Source organism: Giraffa tippelskirchi, chromosome 14 (assembly GCF_054371585.1).
Source record: "Giraffa tippelskirchi isolate mGirTip1 chromosome 14, T2T-mGirTip1v1.2.pri, whole genome shotgun sequence".
NCBI lineage: Eukaryota > Metazoa > Chordata > Mammalia > Artiodactyla > Giraffidae > Giraffa > Giraffa tippelskirchi.
In genome coordinates this window covers 44,689,048-44,707,616 of record NC_137288.1, presented here as the reverse complement: position 1 = coordinate 44,707,616, position 18,569 = coordinate 44,689,048, and the positions used below count along the sequence as shown (strand labels likewise).

Sequence of the window (18,569 nt, the reverse complement as noted above, 5' to 3'; positions counted from 1 at the left end):
GGAGGGTTTTGAGCAAAAACCTGGAGCAGCTCTAGCAACACTAAGCCCAGCACCCTCATTCCAACAAAATTTTACTTCCCCTCTGTTCTTATCACATGGACTTTAGTGCTTAAGAAGTGTTCAACATTTTAATGTTGATGATGCAAGTGAAGAAGGAATGAAGGTCAGGAAAGCATGGAACTCAGCAGTGGGTATCATTGGTGGGTTCCCTACAGAGATGCCAAGCTGGTGGTTCACGAAAGTGTCTGACCTATAGGACCAGTGGATTTTGGTGCTATTATTTAAAAATTTAAAACACTGAATATTCCTTGGAAGGACTGTTGCTGAAGTTCCAATACTTTGGACACCTAATATGAAGAGCCGACTCACTGGAAAAGACCCTGATGTTGGGAAAGATGGAAGGCAGGAGGAGAAGGGGGCAGCAGAGGATGAGATTGTTGGATAGCAATACCAACTCAATGGACATGAATATAAGTCGGACGTGACTTCGAGACTAAGCAACAACAATAATTTAAAAACTGGGGAATTCAACGTTAAAATTGAGATTTTCAGGGGTTTTTTTGGTTTGGTTTTGTTAGAAATTGGAAGATCCAGCAATATTGGGACCACATTCCCTCAAGAAAACAATTTGCTGGGAGTTCCTTGGCAGTCCAGTGGTTAAGACTCAGCCACTCAAACATTGTATGAAGTGAAGTGAAAGTCACTAAGTCGTGTCTGACTCTTTGTGACTCCGTGGACTATTCAGTCCATGGAATTCTCCAGGCCAGAATACTGGAGTGGGTAGCCTTTCCTTTCTCCAGGGGATGTTCCCAAACCAGGACAGAATCAAGCTGATGTAGCTAAGACCATCTGAAGAGTAGCCAGCCTCCAGCTGACTCAACAGTTGATTGGAGATGCCTGGGCAAATGTTGGCTAAATGAGGCCAGCTCTGCAGCCTAGCACCACCCAGACCAGAAGAGCTGCTCAGCTGACCCAGAGACTCCTGAGCAATGAAAGTCACTACATCTGGGAAACGCTCTGGTATTCAGTAATAGCTAACTGACATGGCAAGTGTCCACTCTCCAGTGTATTCAATCCAGCCTCTGAAAGTTGAGTATGAGAGAGAGATAAAGATTTATATCACTTGTTCTTTTGTGGTAATTGAGACAAAAGACAAACATTATTATGTAACAGGATGGTTTTTTTTTTTTTTTTTTTTACTGGGCTCCGAGCCCTTTATTTTATTATTATTATTAATATTTTTGGTCACGCCTCACAGCATGTGGGATCCTTGTGCCCCGACCAGGTAATGAACCTGTGCACCTTGCATTGGAAGGGCCAAGTCTTAACCACTGGACTGCCAGGGAGGTCCCCCAGGATGGTATTTTTTTAAAGGTCATGGCTACTTCTCTACAGGAACATAGTCACTGCAAAATGATTTAGTAGCAAAGATAACTGATTTCGAAATATTGTAAACTAGATAACATAACACACAAGGCTAAAGCTATACCATGGGGAGAGAAAGGTTCAAATAAGCTGTGTTTAGCTATGTGCATTTCTCTCTCAATCATCAGGTTCAGTCTCTTCACATTTCCATCTTAAGTCAGATACTGCAATCTACTGACTGGTTATACACTTTGTATTAAATAGTCTCTCTTTTCGATCCTATTCTCCTTGCTTAGGCCTGCTGCAGTTTCTTAATGCGATTAAATGTCTACCAGGGAATAAGAGAAGAAGGACTTTCAGTAGAATGAGCCAGTTTGGTTAATGATGAATAGTTCTGTGAAGATCAGTGGAAGAATTCGAATTTATCTCTCCTTTCAAATTTTTATACTGCCTTTCTCTGCTCTCTTACTAGTGATCATAAGGAATTGAACATAAAAGAAAACATCCTTCAGGAAAAGTTTAGTTTAGTTAACCAGAATCTAACCTGCTGGGATAATATCAGAGCCTAGCTGACCTGGGGGAAGGGAAATAGTCAACTCCAGCCGTCTGTAGCTGTCCTGACCCACCTAAGATGCGGAGATAAAAAAATCTCCCAGAAATACATTTGGAGTGCACAGTGAATATACAGGTTCATTGAAAGATGGAGACCTAATCACAGGACTACAGAAAACTTCCCCTTCCCCAGACCTCACTACCACATTGCTAGAAGTCTATGGTGGTTCCTTTTATGCAGTATATTCAGCTACGAAGAAAAAATTACAAAGCATATCAAAAGGCAAAAACCACAATTTGAAGACACCGAGGAATCATCGGAACCAGACACAGATTGGGAATTTAAACCCATTCTGATGAATATGCTGTGGTCTCTAGTGGATGAGGCAATCAGCCTGCAAAGTCAGATTGGCAAAGTAAGCAGAGAGACAGAAATCCTAAGCAATGTTTAAGTCCCTTAAAACATTTTTCAGACATTCACTCTAACTTAAAATTTCCAACAGTCAAGATAAAGATGTAAAAGATATGCTTTTTTCTCTCCATAGAAAGATACTTATCAGCTCCTTCTTAGAAATGGAAAGACAACTTGTTTTTAAATTATTACTCCATCCTTCCTGTGTCCCCACCCCATTCTAGGGCATCTGGGTCATGGCTGAGGTGGCGGTTAGGCAACTGGTTGGATCTTCTGCCCTTCTTGGCTTCTGGAATCTCAACTTTTGAGTTCAATCCTTATTTTTGGGTTTTGTCCCTCTGGCTTCATGTGGCTCAAGCTGGGCTGAAGGGCCTCATTACCACTGAGTTAGGGGTACTTCTCAAGGGGCTTCCGTGGTGGCTCAAAGGGTAAAGAACCTGCAATGTGGGAGACCTGGGTTCATTCCCTGGGTTGGGAAGATCCCCTGGAGGAGGGCATGGCTACCCACTCCAGGATTCTTGCCTAGAGAATCCCATGGACAGGGGAGCCTGGGAGACTACAGTCCACATGGTTGCAAAGATTTGGACATGACTGAGCGACTTTCACTTTCAGGAGTACCTCTCAAGGCGTTGCAGTCCCCCTGGTATGGAGCTGGCGACTATGGTCTATTCCTCAGTGTTCTTACTTTTCGGCTTTCATGAGGACCAAGAAAAAAAGGGTCTGGACTTTGAAAGCCGTACTCCTCTACACTATTCTCAGGACTGAAGAAACGTCTGTTGCTTTGAGGACACAGCCCCATCAGGGTTTCTACCATGTAGCAGGCAATGAGGGGGGGCAAGTTAGTTAAGGAGTTATGTGTCATCTGGCTTGAAATCAACAGGGATATGCACATAAATGTGCTCTGCAGTGCAGTGACAAAGCATGATGAATTATTTCTTTTATAGTGATGCTTGTAGGGATGAGAGGGCAGAGCCCCTACAGCAAACTGCCCTGCTTGGCCTTTTATCTTTCCAATCAACCCCGGCCTTCTGTGTCAAAGCCGTGTAGCTGCACTCCTAGACTAGTATAGACAAGGCTTTGCCTGCAGATGGCTAGAATTTGCATGGATAAATCAGAATAGTATTTGTATGGATAATGCAGAAACAAGAGGCTTTCTTTTTGCCAGATAGGATTCCTTAGAAGAGATGGTATCTGTAAAATAGATACCACTGCTATTCTTACTTGACAGAGGAGGTAGTTAGTGAATCAGAGCTTTTAGGACGTGAATGTGAGTGAACTAAACAAAAACCTGAATTAAACCCTAAAGAAACAAAAATCAACAAAGTTCAAATCTAAAGGTCTTTTTCCCCCCTCACTCTACACCAGCAGTCTCCATTTTCTCCACCAGATGGCAGTAATTCCACATAGTTTTTCTCCCTTTTATTTCTGAGCAGCCACTGGATAAATGGGTAATACTGTTTTGAGCTACAATTTAGAGGAATCTGATAACAGCCCCCTCACTTGCCAATATGTTATACTGAATTAAACTCAGAAAAGCAGTTAAGGCTACACAAGTTCTATAAAAAAAATAAGTAGTGACTACTCCCCCTACTGAGGTAAGGCTGCCACAAATCACTCACACAAGGGTGGGCATATGGACTCACACACCCCTACACAGATTTACTGCCCCCAAACTCACAGGTGGACTCACAGATAAACCAACTCCCTCCCTCTCTCTCTCCAAGAGGAGGAATCTTTTCTCAAAGAACCTCTCAATTCCTTAGGACTATAAAAAGTTTTTCTTGCCTATTTCATGAGTTTCACTTGCTAATCTTTCCTTTGTATAAACATTACAAGTTACTGGTTCAAAAAAAAAAGTCACTGCATTTCAGGAATTTCAAAGCTTATAAAAACCTTCCTTCCCTGAAAGTCACTGGAAAAGAATAGTTCTCTTCTAAGCTTTCACACACACAAACCTATGCCCATCTTTCCTAAACTATTACTTTATTGGCATTTTCCCTCCATCTACTCTTAACATTCCTCAGTGATCTGTTAAAGGCATTGTCTATTTCTCACATATCCCAAAGTATTCAAAACTTTAACAGTCACAGGTAGCTGTAAAGTCATGGTCCTCTACCTTCAAGTATCTTTAGTTCAGCTCAGTCGCTCAGTCCTGTCCGACTCTTTGCGACCCCACGGTCTGCAGCAGCCCAGGCCTCCCTGTCCATCATCAACTCCTGGAGTTTACTCAAACTCACGTCCATTGAGTCGGTGATGCCATCCAACCATCTTATCCTCTGTTGTCCCCTTCTCCTCCCACCTTTAATCTTTTCCAGCATCAGGGTCTTTTCAAATGAGTCAGTTCTTCCCATCAGGTGGCCAAAGTATTGGAGTTTCAGCTTCAGCATCAGTCCTTCCAATGAATATTCAGGACTGATTCCTTTTAGGATGGACTGGTTGGATCTCCTTGCAGTCCAAGGGACTCTCAAGAGTCTTCTCCAACACCACAGTTCAAAAGCATCCATTCTTCTGCACTCTGCTTTCTTTATAGTCCAACTCTCACATCCATACATGACTACTGGAAAAACCATAGCTTTGACTAGATGGACCTTTGTTGGCAAAGTAATGCCTCTGCTTTTTAACATGCTGTCTAGGTTGGTCTTAACTTTTCTTCCAAGGAGTAGGCATCTTTTAATTTCATGGCTGCAGTCATGTGCCTTCATAAAAAAAGAATTTTCAACTTCAAGTATTTCCCGTTTAAGAAAGCACCACCTACTGGCTAGATTTGGTGTTGCAGCTCAATTAGCCCACAGCCTCAAAGAAGCAATAGAGCGTCTTTTGTATCAGTAATTCTATGATCAGGAGGTAAAAAGGGAAATTATGTTTATTACAAAGTAATTTCCAATTTCATATTATGCTGGATGCCATGAGTCTAGCCACATTTAAAGTCTTGCTTATCAAAAATTTTCCTGACATTCAATTGGGGCATCTCTCAGTCCAAAAATTTTGTTCTTATGAGACTATGTCTTTTATACAATGGATGCTCATGGGGAGAATATTGTACATTTTGGAAAAACTGCTCTATGGTCAACTTCTCAGGAATAAGTCCATTTCACACTGTGGGCATTATTTATGATTCATAAGGTAAATCTATTTTTGAAAATCTCAGCTGTTAGCTTAAAAGAAAACCACAACTAAGTGTTGGCATGATGATAGGATTTTTAGGTTTATTCAAAGTTTTGAGAAAGGAGAGTCACAGATATTGTTGATGAAAGTAATACCTTCATCTCATCTCTATCATCAACGTTTCATTTATTAAAATCCTATGAGGTTTTATTCTGCAACTTAAGTTTATTTTAGAAAAGAAAAGCTGGGAAGAAAGAGAATAACAAGAAAGGAGTGGAAAATAATATATATTTATTTTCCTGGCTTATATTTGAGCTCCTCTAAAGAGAGCAACCAGGAGCAGAAGTTAATAAAATTATTTTACTGGAGGACTACCTTCCAGGCAAGAGAGGTGATCCCAGAAGTTGATAAAACATTGAGACTTTGTGATTCTCTTGGCATAACAGAGCAGCCTTGGGTGACCACATGTCAAAACATAAGGCAGAGCTAGCAAGGAAGCTATTCCTCCACCCCGAGAGGAACCCGGTGTTGTTCTGACATCTGAATCTGGCATGCCGGGCTCCCTAGAGGCAGCATGTCATCTGCAGTCCAGGGTGACCACTGGAGTCTCCCAGTGGGCAGTGGCAGCACTGGGCCTCCCCGCCCCCTGACCCGGGGGCTCCATGTGTGGTGGACAAAGGAGAGCTGGAGGTGGAAAAGAGGGTGGTCACCCCATGCTGACCACAGCCGACAGACTGGTTTGTGGGCATGTATGATGGCATCTCTTTGGGGATTAAAAGAAATGGCAGGACAGGTACAAGACCAATGTCTGGAAATCAAAGCTGAGTTTAATCACAATTTGTTTCTAAAAATATTAAGTCTCTCTGTGGCAGTAATGTTAGTCGCTCATGTCCAACTCTGCCACCCCAGGACTGTAGCCCACCAGGCTCCACTGTCATGGGATTCTCTAGGCAAGAATACTGGAGTGGGTTGCCAATCCCTTCTCCAGGGGATCTTCCCAACTCAGGGATGAACCTGGGTCTCCCACATTACAAGCAGGTTCTTTACCATCTGAGCCACCAGGGAAGCCCCTGTATACAATAATAAAACTGGGATATGTATATATATATATATATGTATGTACATATCTATGTTTATATACAGTTATGTTTAAAATAGTCACCAGCTAATGAGGTCTGGGATACTTAGGCAACACCTACTAGTGTAACTAGCAGCTTCAACAGTAACCCACTGTACTGAGGGAACAGGTGTAATATGGACAGTTATTGCTTCTGCACAAAAGGGATAAAGCATGGAGCACACCCTAGCTTCTCTATTGCAACTCCATCCAAGATTGGGTGAGATGGAGAAGGGGTGTAAACACAGGGAGCGGGGCTGAGAATTTTTTTCAAACTCGTGCCTGTAGCTTCACTCTGTACTTCGAGAAGTTACTTGGGCATGGATCAGGGTTAACGCAGGACTTGGCTCATTCCATCTGAAAAGCACACATTAGTTTTCACAATAGCCCATCAAATGTCTAAAGCCACAGAAGAACAGAGACAGGAAATGAAAGGTGATAAAAACTACAGACTCTGGCTGCTGCTATTCTTTGCACATCTGCGTGGCTTCTCCACACAGGCAGACTTCAATGGAAGCTTCGTGCCTGTAGAACTGCCCAGGGACCTGGCCTCCTCACCCCTCATCACATTCTAAGGTGGGAAACACCAGCTTTTGAATCAGGAAGCAATTTTAAAATCAGTCATGTTTTGATCCCTCAGGCCTGGTTTCATCTGATTAATAAGCTATGCTTTCAAGGCCCTACCCGTTTGCTTCCCCTGGCAGCTCCCCTCCCCAAACTCATCCTCCAAGTGTCTGCAAACAGGACGCTTTTTCCCCCTGTGACCCAGCCCAGCAACAGGATTCGATGCAGCCCGACCCAGAAGGACTAGCCTGGTGCAGGCCTGACCTTGCCAGGAGGAATTTCTCTCTCCAGCTGGAATTTCCTTCCCGTCTACCTCCAGGCCTTTCCTGCCGGCCAAACTCCTCTTTGACCACCCTGAATAAATCTTCCCTGCATCCCTGACAGCTGCTGATTTGGCTTCTTTCTTATTTAATTGAAAGTAAACCTTCAAAGCAGCCCAGCCATCTAAGAAGCTCTGCTGAGCACTGCAGCTGGGCCAGCGAACCTCAAACAGAAGTGGTGCATTCCATCAAGTCCCCTTCCTGCCCTGGGGGTGTTGGGGAGGGGTAGGAATCATGGGGCTTTGTGTGCTGGCAGGGCCACTGAGCTTTCAATTTAGCTTCTGCATTAGAAGAAGGGAATGTGGGCATGGATATAGTGGTTGAGAGAGAGATGGAGAGAGGGGATGGCAGAGGGAGGAAGGAGGCGATGGGGTGGGGAGGTAGGGAAAGATCTGCAGAGGGAGGTGTGAGTTTGCAGGCAGAATGCAAGTGCAATTTATTTATAAGAGAAATCTGGGGGTGTCTTTGTGCTGCCTAGTTAGGCCATTGGGAGTACCCTGCAGAGGGAAATTAATTTAAAAAGGCATATCCAAATTTAACAAACAGTTTGCAACACAGAAAGGAACAATGCAGGGGATGGCACAGAGGATTAGGAGCCAAGATTCCTAGATTTCCTTCTAGGGTCTTCTGTTAGCTACTCTGCACTTTGAGCTGGTCATTCAGGGCTCTACATCTTCCACCCAAGCCCTCTACCCCCAACTTACTATAGAACAGGGGTCCCCAACCTCCAGGATCAATGCTTGATGATTAGACATGGAGCTGATGTAATAAAGAAATAAAGTACACAATAAATGTAATGTACTTTAATCAGCCCCACACCATCCTCCACCCCATCTCCCAAGTGTGCATGGAAAAACTGTCCTCCACAAAACCAGTCCCTGGTGTCAAAATGGTTGGGGACTGCTGCTATAGAAGACTTTAAATATTTAGAAAGGTTGAAAAGATAACACCTTTATATGCACTACCTAGATTCAACAATGTGTGTGCACATGTTAGTCGCTCAGTCATGTCCAACTCTTGGTGATCCCATGGGCTGTAGCCCGCCAGGCTCCTCTGTCCGTGGGATTCTCCAGGCAAGAATATTGGAGTGGGTTGCCAGTCCCTTCTCCAGAAGATCTTCTTGACCCAGGGATCGAACCCGGGTCTCCCAGATTGCAGGCAGATTCTTTACCCTCTGAGCCACCAGCGATCCTTAGATTCAACAATGGTTTACATTTTTTTCCCCTGTGTTTGTTTTATCTTTATCTCTATGTGTGTACATTCTCTCTCACATACATTCTCGCTGAATCATCTGAAGGTAAGCTACAGACATCATGAGGTTTCACCTTTCTAACTACCTTTAAATACTCTAGCATGCATTTCCCAACAGGACATGCTACTACATAACCACAAAATAACCATTACACCTAAGAAAGTTAAAAATTATTTCCCAGTAACATTTAATATTTAGTGCATATTAAGACTCTAATTGACTCCAAACTATCTTTTATAACTGACTTTTGTTTTGAAACAGGAGCCAATCAAGACCCACCTATAAATTTGGCTGTTAGGTTAAAAGTCTCCTGCTCTCTCTTCTCTAATTGAGATGAAACCTACATTCAAAGCGTACAAATCTTAAATGTATATCTTGGTGAATTTAAAAATAGACTTGTATGGCAGTTTTAGACTCTTGATGAGTTTTTATGTTGGTAAAAGATGGTTAGATAGCATCATTGACTCAATGGACATGAATCTGAGCCAACTTTGGGAGATAGTGAAGGACGGGGAAGGCTGGCATGCTGCAGCTCATGGGGTTGCAAACAGCTGGTCACAACTGAGCAACTAAACAGCAACCCCCACACAATAGTAACCAGATTGATAAATAGAATGTTTCCATCACCATAGAAGGCTTCCTCATGCCCTTTCCCTATTAATAGCTCCTCTTCAACTTCTCCCAGATGGGGTGAAGTTATGAAATAACTGAGAGTCTCAGATCCTTCCCCATGCCACCCCCCTCACCAGGCGGTACCTCTCAGCATGTGGGATCTCAGTTTCCTCACCAGGGATCAAACCTGTGCCTCCTGAGGTGGAAGCACGAAGTCCCAACCAGGGAAATTCCCTGGACCACAAGCGAATTGCTGACTCTCAGATTTTTTGAAAGTGTAAATTGGTTCAACTACATAGGAAGGTTGTCTGCCAATATCTAATAAAATTGAACATATACTGACTATGACCCAAGCAATTCTATTCCTCAGTATACCCTCAAGGGAAATGATTATTTATAACACTATAAGACCTGTGCCAGAATGCTCATTGCAACTTGATTCATCATTTCTCCAAACTGAAACTGTCCCAAATGTCCATCAGCAAGAAAATGGATAAATACACTGTGGTGTATTTATACAAGGAAATACTACACAGCCATCAAAAGGAGAAAGATACTGACTCATGCAATAGCTTGGGTGAGGTTCATATATTATAATCAGCAAATCAAGCTTAATACAAAGAGTATACACCATATGAATCCTTGAGAATGAAGGTAAAAACACGGGCAAAAATCTATTGAGAGAATTCATTAGTTTCCTTTTAATTAACAACCAGCACTTTTTCTTCATGACTTTTTTTTTTTGACAAAACCAGGTGAGTTTTGTGGAATGCCTCTGACTCAGGATTGTCTGACTTTTCCTCATTTAACTTGATTCTTCACAACTAAAGATCCATGAAAGAATTGAGCTGTATTGTCCTAAGGCACCCACTTTACATAGCAAATTGAGTTCCAGCCCATCCATCTGGCATAACCTACTTGATGGACAGGAGTTTGAGCAAACTCTGGGAGTCGATGAAGGACAGGGAAGCCTGGCATGCTGCAGTCCATGGGATCCCAAAGAGCTGGACACGACTGAGTGACTGAACAATACAACTACATTTCATTCTTGAGAGAACTGAGGAAATCGTCACAGCTCATTTTCTGTGATCGATGGCTCAGTTGAGGAACCTCAGTTGAAAAAGGGGTTAGGTCTTAAAGTATATTAAAGTTAAACATTTTTGGCAAGAATACTTTACAGGCGAGTGCATATTTCCTATTGTATCATTCTGGGAAGCATATAATGTCAGATTGTTCCTCTATTAGTGGTATGGATGCAGAGTGTGACCACTTGGTTAAGGTGGTGACAGCCAGGTCTCTCTATTGCAAAGGATGTTCCCCCAAGTCTTGATGGCTTAACAACCTCATTTGTCAACATGAAGCATCATAGGTCAGTTATCTCCCACTTGGTGGAATAGTTTCTTTCCAGCAAGTTTGGTTGCAAGATATAATTGTTCAAAGAAAAATGGTTACCTCATCTATAGAGCTTCTCCCTAAAATGGGACCTTCATGCCATGGAAGATATCTTACCTTTAATAGAACATTTCTAATCTTTGATATTGTTAGGTAACAAATGAATTCCCTTCCTACTTGAGATAATTTGTTAAAACACAACATTTTGGCATTAAAATTGCTTAGATTGCTTAGATTTAGGAAACATAATGCATTCATATACATTTTAGTGGTGGTAAATATTATGGGACGTAGTGTTTAAAGCCCACTGTTTAAATTATTGGCAGAAACTAAAATAAAGGGTTTTATATATATACTTAGATCTCAGACTCAGAAGTGATGTGTTTCATAGCATTTTTTAGTTTTAAAAATTACTCTTAAGAACTCATCTCTGTACTCTAACTTAAAAGAGTGGTTGAACATATTATCTACTGGTTTCAAAGGAAAGAAATAATTTCAAATGACTTAGATGGATTTTGGCACACTAATCACCACACCAACCCAGAATAGTTTGGTGGAGAAAGAAAAGGGTCTCACTTACTAGCTGAGTAACCATAGCTGATCCACTCTAAGCCTTGACATCCTGTAGAAGATTAAAGATGGCCAAAAATCAGTTGACATCCTTCCCTTAAAGAGATTGGGCCCATGTTTGTTCTCTTTGAATATTGGTGGGCTCTGTAGACACAGATCGAGTGATGATGTGCCAGCTTGTGGACCCAAGCCTTAAGAGACTTGGGGAGTCCTGAATTTTGGAACACCCACTTTTGAAACCGTGTACCATGTTGTAGGAATCCCAAGCAGCCCTGTGGAGGGGCCCATGTGGACAAGACCTCTTAGCTGACATGCCAGCACCAACTTGTCAGCCATGTGAGAGAATCATTCTTGGGAGTAGATTCTCTAATTCTTATCGAATCACCCCAACTAATGCTTCATGGAGCAGAGATGGCCATCCCTGCCAAGCACTCACTGCCCATAATTGTAGATTGGTGAGTAAAATGAGGTATTTTTCTTAAGTCATAGGTTTTGGAGTAATTTGGTATTCAGCAAAGGTAACTACAACAATGCTCATTTGCAATATGCTGATAAATCTACTTGTTTCGTACACACAGGAGGTCTACTAGGATACAGTATGTAAAGGTGCTTTGCCAACTATAAAGTGAAAGTGAAGTTGTTCAGTCGTGTCCGACTCTTTGCGACCCCATGGACTGTAGCCTACCAGGCTTCTCTGTCCATGGGATTTTCCAGGCAAGAATATTGGAGTGGGTTGCCATTTCCTTCTCCAGGAGATCTTCCCAACCCAGGGATTGAACCCGGGTCTCCCACATTGTAGGCAGACGCTTTACCGTCTGAGCTACCAGGGAAGTTACACAAAATACATGCCTACCAGGCAAATCCTATGTAGATGTCATTTTATAAAACTAACATTTGTCTACCACATATCTAGCAGCCTCACAATATTCTCCAGCAATAAATAAAGTTCATAAACTAAAGCTTCCTATACCATCTGCCCTCAAACAACCCAAAGAACCCAAAGAACCTAAAGCCAAATGATAACTGGCCCCCAAAATACTTCCATTCTATGACTTTTAGTATCACTAGTCTTATACACACATGTGTGTGTATTCATATGTGTTTACATGTATACATAGATATGTATGTAAAAACATCCCTGCAAATCGTGGGCTAAATGTTTAGAGCAAACGACTACATATTCAATTTTATTAACCACCATCTAAAAAAAATCCCTTAACTGCCCAATTATTTACTCAGATAGTCTGCCAACTATAAAGCAGTTCTATATCAACACAAGGTGATAGTCTCTGAAGTAACCAATAGAATGGAGGGTTTCTGTAAATATGACTGCACTGAAGTTTTGTGCTTAGTCTCTCAGTAGTGTCTGACTCTTTGTGACCCCACAGACTATAGCCCACCAGGCTCCTCTGTCCATGGGGATTCTCCAGGCAAGAATACTGGAGTGGGTTGCCAAGCCTCCCTCCAGGGAATCGTCCCAACCCAGGGATCCAACTTAGGTCTCCCACATTTCAGGCGGATTCTTTACCGTCTGAACCATATGACTAATTTCCACTGACCCCAATCCTTTTTAGGTTAAAACAACCTGTTACTTTTTCTTGATTCTGGCAAAATACACAAAAAATGGTTAAAACATACACTTTTTGCTAAGTCTACAGTTTTGTGACATTTAGTATGTTCACATGGTTGCACAAACATCACCACCATCCATCTTCAGAATTCCAGTAACAGAATCTATCTTCTTAAGGTAATTTTCTAGTCTAAATTTGAAGTGAGGCTCCATCATCTTAGCACTGATTATGATGATGATAATTTAAGGACTGAGCCCCTTTATTGTAAAGATAGGTTTCCGGAGAGACTCCGGGAAGAAGAAATGGTGCAGCCCAGAATCTGCCATGGGTCCTGAGACTGCCCTCATCCTTCCCAGGGCTGGTCCCATCCCCGCAGAACTTCAATGGGCCATTCATTAGTCAGCATGATGATAGGGGAATATTTAGAGAGAAGTGAGCATTTGTTAAAAAGGGCCAAGAGAGCAAGTTTTCAAAGCTCAAACACTGCAACGAAACTGTTTTATATATAAGCAGACCCTCTGGAGTTAGCACACATACTTACACCTGGACCCCACCTGGACATAATTAGTTTCCCTGCGCTCGGAGGGAAGAAAATACTGAAGAAAATGATTTAAAAAAACTGAGCAGAGGGATGGGATGGGGAGGGAGGCGGGTGGGGGGTCCAGGAAGGGGAACACATGTAAACCCATGGCTGATTCATGTCAATGTATGGCAAAAACTATTACAATATTGTAAAGTAATTAGCCCCCAACTAAAATAAATAAATTTATTTAAAAAAAAAAACAAAAAACTGAGCAATCTGTCATGATCTGTGCTGCACAATTAAAGTAGCATGCTTTCTGGAAGAATTATGCAATACAGAGGACATGGTATTTAGATAGCCAAGACTGGAAAACTATCTAGTGATGTTTGACTTTATGACCATTATGGCTGTTTCCTGAGTCTGACTGTATACTTGAGGATGGACGTCACAGGAAGGAAAGAGGAAATGCTCTTAGTTGATTTGTAAGATCTTTTTGTTGTTGTTTAGTCCCTAAGCTAAGTCCTTTCTGACTCTTTATGCAACGCCTGCCCCCCCCCCCCCCGTAGCCCACCAGGCTCCTGTGTCCACAGGATTTCCCAGGCAAGAATACTGGAGTGGGTTGCCATTCCCTTCTCCAGGGGATCTTCCTGACCCAGGCATAGAACCTGGCTCCTGCACTGGCAAGAGATTCTTTACAGCTGAGGCACCAGGGAAGCACCCCTCCTCCCCAAGAAGATCTTTTATCTACTTGCAAATTAAACTAGGACTTCGAATTCTAGGTAAGCAGAATCTTCCATGTTTGGGGATCAAAATATAAAAGCAGACAAAGACTGGGTGGGCCCATCAGTCACAGCCTCAAGCACAGGGCCAGAAAACAGTTAATATACCATGAAACAAGCGGGAAAATACATTCGGGAAGCTTCTGTGAGCTTCTCTCCTCCATGTCCAGGTCTCTCTCGTTCATGTCTTAAGCACCCACCCCTCTGTGCCCTATTTTCTCAGGCTGTACGTCGCCCTCCACCTACATGAGATGCATGTGGAAACTAGGCCCGTGTTTCCCTCACTGGATGATCTCACTGTTTAAGTTAATCAGCACTTATTGACCAACCATGGTGTGCCAAGCAGTACTATTTCCTTCCGGGAGGAGAGGGGTCACAAAGGAGTAACCAGAAATAATTTACAAGAGAATCAAGAGAGACAGGTTCACAGGCAACAACGAGGGTCGAATAACAATTGTTACCCGATGGGGTTCTAGTCCTGCCTGAGGTGTGGCCTATATGACCGACTCTGAAGTGGATAAACCCAAAGAGAGGGTTTATCCTCCAGGAAGCCAAGCAAGAAGACAGGAAGACAAACCTCAAATCTGCCTCCTGGAAGGCCAGGGGCTGGAGAATTCCTGGGATAAGGAACAAAGCAGCAAGGCCTCTGTGAAGCGAGGAACCTCTAAGCCGTGACTGGAAAAGAAAAAAAAAGCGGCTTGTTTTGTGTGTGCAGGCTCAAGAGGCTACGGGTTCCTGCAGGGGTCAAAACATTCCCCCAGCGGGCAGGCGCATGCGCAGTGGAGGGTGGGTCGGCCTGTCTAGTGTTAACCCACTCAGCTCCAACAAGGCACAGCTGAGTCCAAGTTTCCAGACGATTCGGGCAAACATTGTTTAGGTTACTTGCCCCTGGAATCATGTGCAATTTGTAAATGACCTTGATTAGTGAAGGACCTGTTTTCAACTGGAGTTGCTGAGGCCAGGCAGAATGTACCCAAGCGTTTTAGTTTCTTCCCATCCTACCAGGCGCAACACCGCACCCTCTCCTCCACCACAGCGTTTGCCACTGTCATAGTTTGCTTTCTGTCCCAAGACTGTCTTCCTTATGGGCTAAGGTTCAAGTTTCAGCAACATTTCCTGGGTGCTCGCTGGTTCCCACCGCCATGCTCCTCCTCCACAGCCCTGGGAGACGTCGTCCTCCCCGCCTCAGAGATGACGGGGAATAGGTCCCAACGCCAACGCATAGCTGGTGTCAGGCCAGGTGAGGAGCCGGGGTTGAGATGCATGTGATTTATCACGGGCTTTTTAGGAAAACTGAGGGGTGAATGGGCGACAGGAGAGGGTGGAAGGAGCGGAGCAAAGCGTGGCCTCAGGTCAAGCCAGCCCTGGCCTGAGGAGGCGGGGGTGGGGTGGGGGGAGGCTGGGAACAGGCCCTCTGGAGAAGCTGTCCCGCCCGGACTAAGGAGTCGGGCTCTTTACCCCAGAGTTGGTCACTGGCTAGGGGGGAGGGGCCGCGGGCATAGGAGGTATCACCCTTCACGTTTTTGGCGGACATCGTGGCCATAGGTGGGGCCCTTCCCCCCAGTGGGGCACCTGGCAGCAGTACGTGGGGGCTTAACATGAGCCCAGGTGTCCCGACATCACCGCTTGCTTCCTGAGCCCACATCCCAGTCAAGCCCTCCCACCCAAGCCACACAGTCACTGACCCAATCAACCCTTTAGTTCAAGGAATTAGAAGGAAAATGAAAAGTAAGTGCTACATAAAGGTGCAGAATATTGTGAGAATTCAGAAGAAACGAATTCTGGCTGGCGGAAGGGAGAAGCCGGATGGCCTCACAGAAAAGCCGTTTTGAAGGTTGAATCGGTGGGAAAAGGAAATTCTGAACTGGAAGAAGGCACATTGGAGGAAAGGGCGGTGATGCACTGGAGAACTAACGAGTACACACCCCGAGATTTAGTTTCAGGTGTTTGAAAGGATGCCATGTGAGATGGGCCTGCAGATATTATTTGGAAACTTTCTATAGCATCCGTCTAATTCTTGTAAAGAGTGTGATTTAATTTTGTTCTTATGCTCGTCTGTGTTTTCGAATTGTCTGCAAGTCACAAGGGAAGAAAAAAGGAAATGTATGTCTACATTGCAGAGGGAGGCAATGAGGGGAGATAGTCTTGATGAAGAGGCAACAGGAAGAGAGACAGATAGTAGATGAAGATAAAGACACATTTTGTTGGGGCAAGAGAGATTTGAGGTTCCCACAGTAATTGCTTTTCTTTTCTCAGTGAAGAGGGCATTGACCTTATTGGTTATGATATTGAGTTGGAATGCAGGTTGGGAATTTGGAAAAAAGTGCATATGTTTGATTTTTACTAGCTTGGGTTACAAAAGTTGGATTTTTTTTCTCCCCCGATATTTGACTTCAACGTCTGGAGAATTCTGTACACAAAATATAAAATATATTACTGTGCTCTGTGTGGGCTGTATTGTCATCCATAGGTGACTCACCAATTCACTTGATATTGTCCCTTAGTAGGAGCCAATACCATGTTTTCAAGTGGGACAGATCTTTGTGGCCTTAGGGCCTGCAGTGCTGTCCCTCAGTGTCATAGGATGTAAATGAGGGTACCAGAAAACATCTGCAAATAAAGCTGACCCAGATTAAGTTCCTTATAGGGGTGGTGGGATAACGTGGTATCTCACACTGGACAGTTTCCTTCTTCCTTTCTACTACTACCTGTGCAGACTGCTACCCCAGACTCCAAGATTAAAATGGTGCTGGCACACGTACGATGGCTATAAAATTTTTAAAAAATGGATAAAAAAGTGCTATGGAACAGTTTGGCATTTCAGTTCTTCAAAAAGCTAAACATACAATTACTATAGGGCCTGGCAGTTTCACTCCTAAGTATGTACACAATGGAATCAAAAGTGGGGACTCAAACAGATACTTATGTGCTCATGTTCATTGCAGCATTATTCACAATAGCCAAAAAGTGGAAACAACCCAAATGTGCATCAACAGATTAATAAATAAAATGAGGTATATACGTGCACTGGGATATTACTCAGCTTTAGAAATTCTGACACATGCTGCAATGTGAATAAACCTTGAAAGCAATATGCTAAGTGAAATAAGCCAGTCACATAAGGACAAATGTAGTATTATTCCACTTATATGAGGTACCTAGAATAGGCAAATTCACAGAGACAGAAAGTGGAATAGTAGTTACCAGGGGCTGGGAGGAGTGGTACGGGGTGTTACTGCCTGAAGTTTAGAGAGTTTTTGTTGAGGTAATGAAAAAGTTTTAAAAATAGTGATGATGGTTGCATAACATTGAAAATGTAGTTAAAGTCAGTGAACTGTATGTTTAAAAATGTTTAAAATGTCTGATTGTACATTACATGCATATTTCACCACAATTTAAAAAATAATACTGTAATATATGCAAAACCATTAAATTGTACACTTAAAATGGGTGAATTGCATGGCATATGAATTATATCTCAATAAAGTAGTTGCTTGTACCTTAGGGACACTTTTCCTTCACTCTGCTCTCAGGCCACAGCAACCATGAAAAACCTGGACTGGAAAAATAATAAAGTGTGAGTCATGGGAGAGGGAGATCTCTTCACAGCTTGAAGAGATTCAGGTAATTAACTCAGAAACTTGCCATGCATAAGGGGCTGAAGACCATGGGATATGGCAGAGGAAGAGTGGGTGGTTCAGAATCAGAATATTTTGTACTGAATTGTATTTTGTATTGTTATGAGTAGGGTTATTCTCCTGAATGGCTTTAGAGAGAAGTCACCATGTGTTGCAGTTAAATAGGTTTTGGGTTGTAATTTAAGGGGAGCCACCTTTTGGGTATCAGCCTGAACTTTCACAGGCTTGAAAACAGCAGTGAGTTTGTGTTGAGTCTGATGAGCCATGTCATCCTGCCTTTCTTGTGATAATATATCTGAAATGGGAGGTGATTGATTTTTTAAAAAACATGCATTTGGAGTTACAGGCGAGGCTATCCAGAGTGTCCACAGTGTCACTGGAGAAGATGAAACCAACCATCCATTCAGCAGCAGCAAAAAGCTGCCTACACCAAGAAAACAGCGATACATCCCCAAACAGATCAAACAGCTGCTCATCAATCTGGCGCAAGCTGCAGGTTGCCCGACTAAATTACTGTTGAATAGGCAGACGAGCACAATTTGTCAGTCAGCATCGAGTTTAAATGAGCAGAGATGCACATAAAGCCAGCAATGCAATTGTAATTAAGAATTATAGGCATCAAGTTTCAACTAGTGCTTTCTTAAGGTAGCAGTGACTGAGCTCTAAGAAACCTAAGAAGGATCCAGAGTAGAATTAAAGCCAGGGCATGATCTACCTAGAGCCCTCTGCGATTCAGCAGCTCATCACGTAGGCAAGTGATGTGTAAATGATGGAAAATTCATGAGAATGCAGGGTTT

At 43.1% G+C, this 18,569-nt stretch overlaps 1 long non-coding RNA gene across 2 annotated transcripts in view; it reads right to left on the bottom strand.

Moving 5' to 3' along the window:
* The window catches only part of LOC145534900 (uncharacterized), a 49,628-nt gene extending 34,817 nt beyond the window's left edge, over nucleotides 1-14,811 (bottom strand). For both annotated transcript variants that reach the window (XR_014075058.1, XR_014075056.1), the window contains exon 1: nucleotides 14,712-14,811. This is a non-coding gene — a long non-coding RNA (uncharacterized LOC145534900). The remainder of the gene's footprint in view (nucleotides 1-14,711) is intronic.
* Between the last annotated feature and the right edge of the window lie 3,758 nt (nucleotides 14,812-18,569).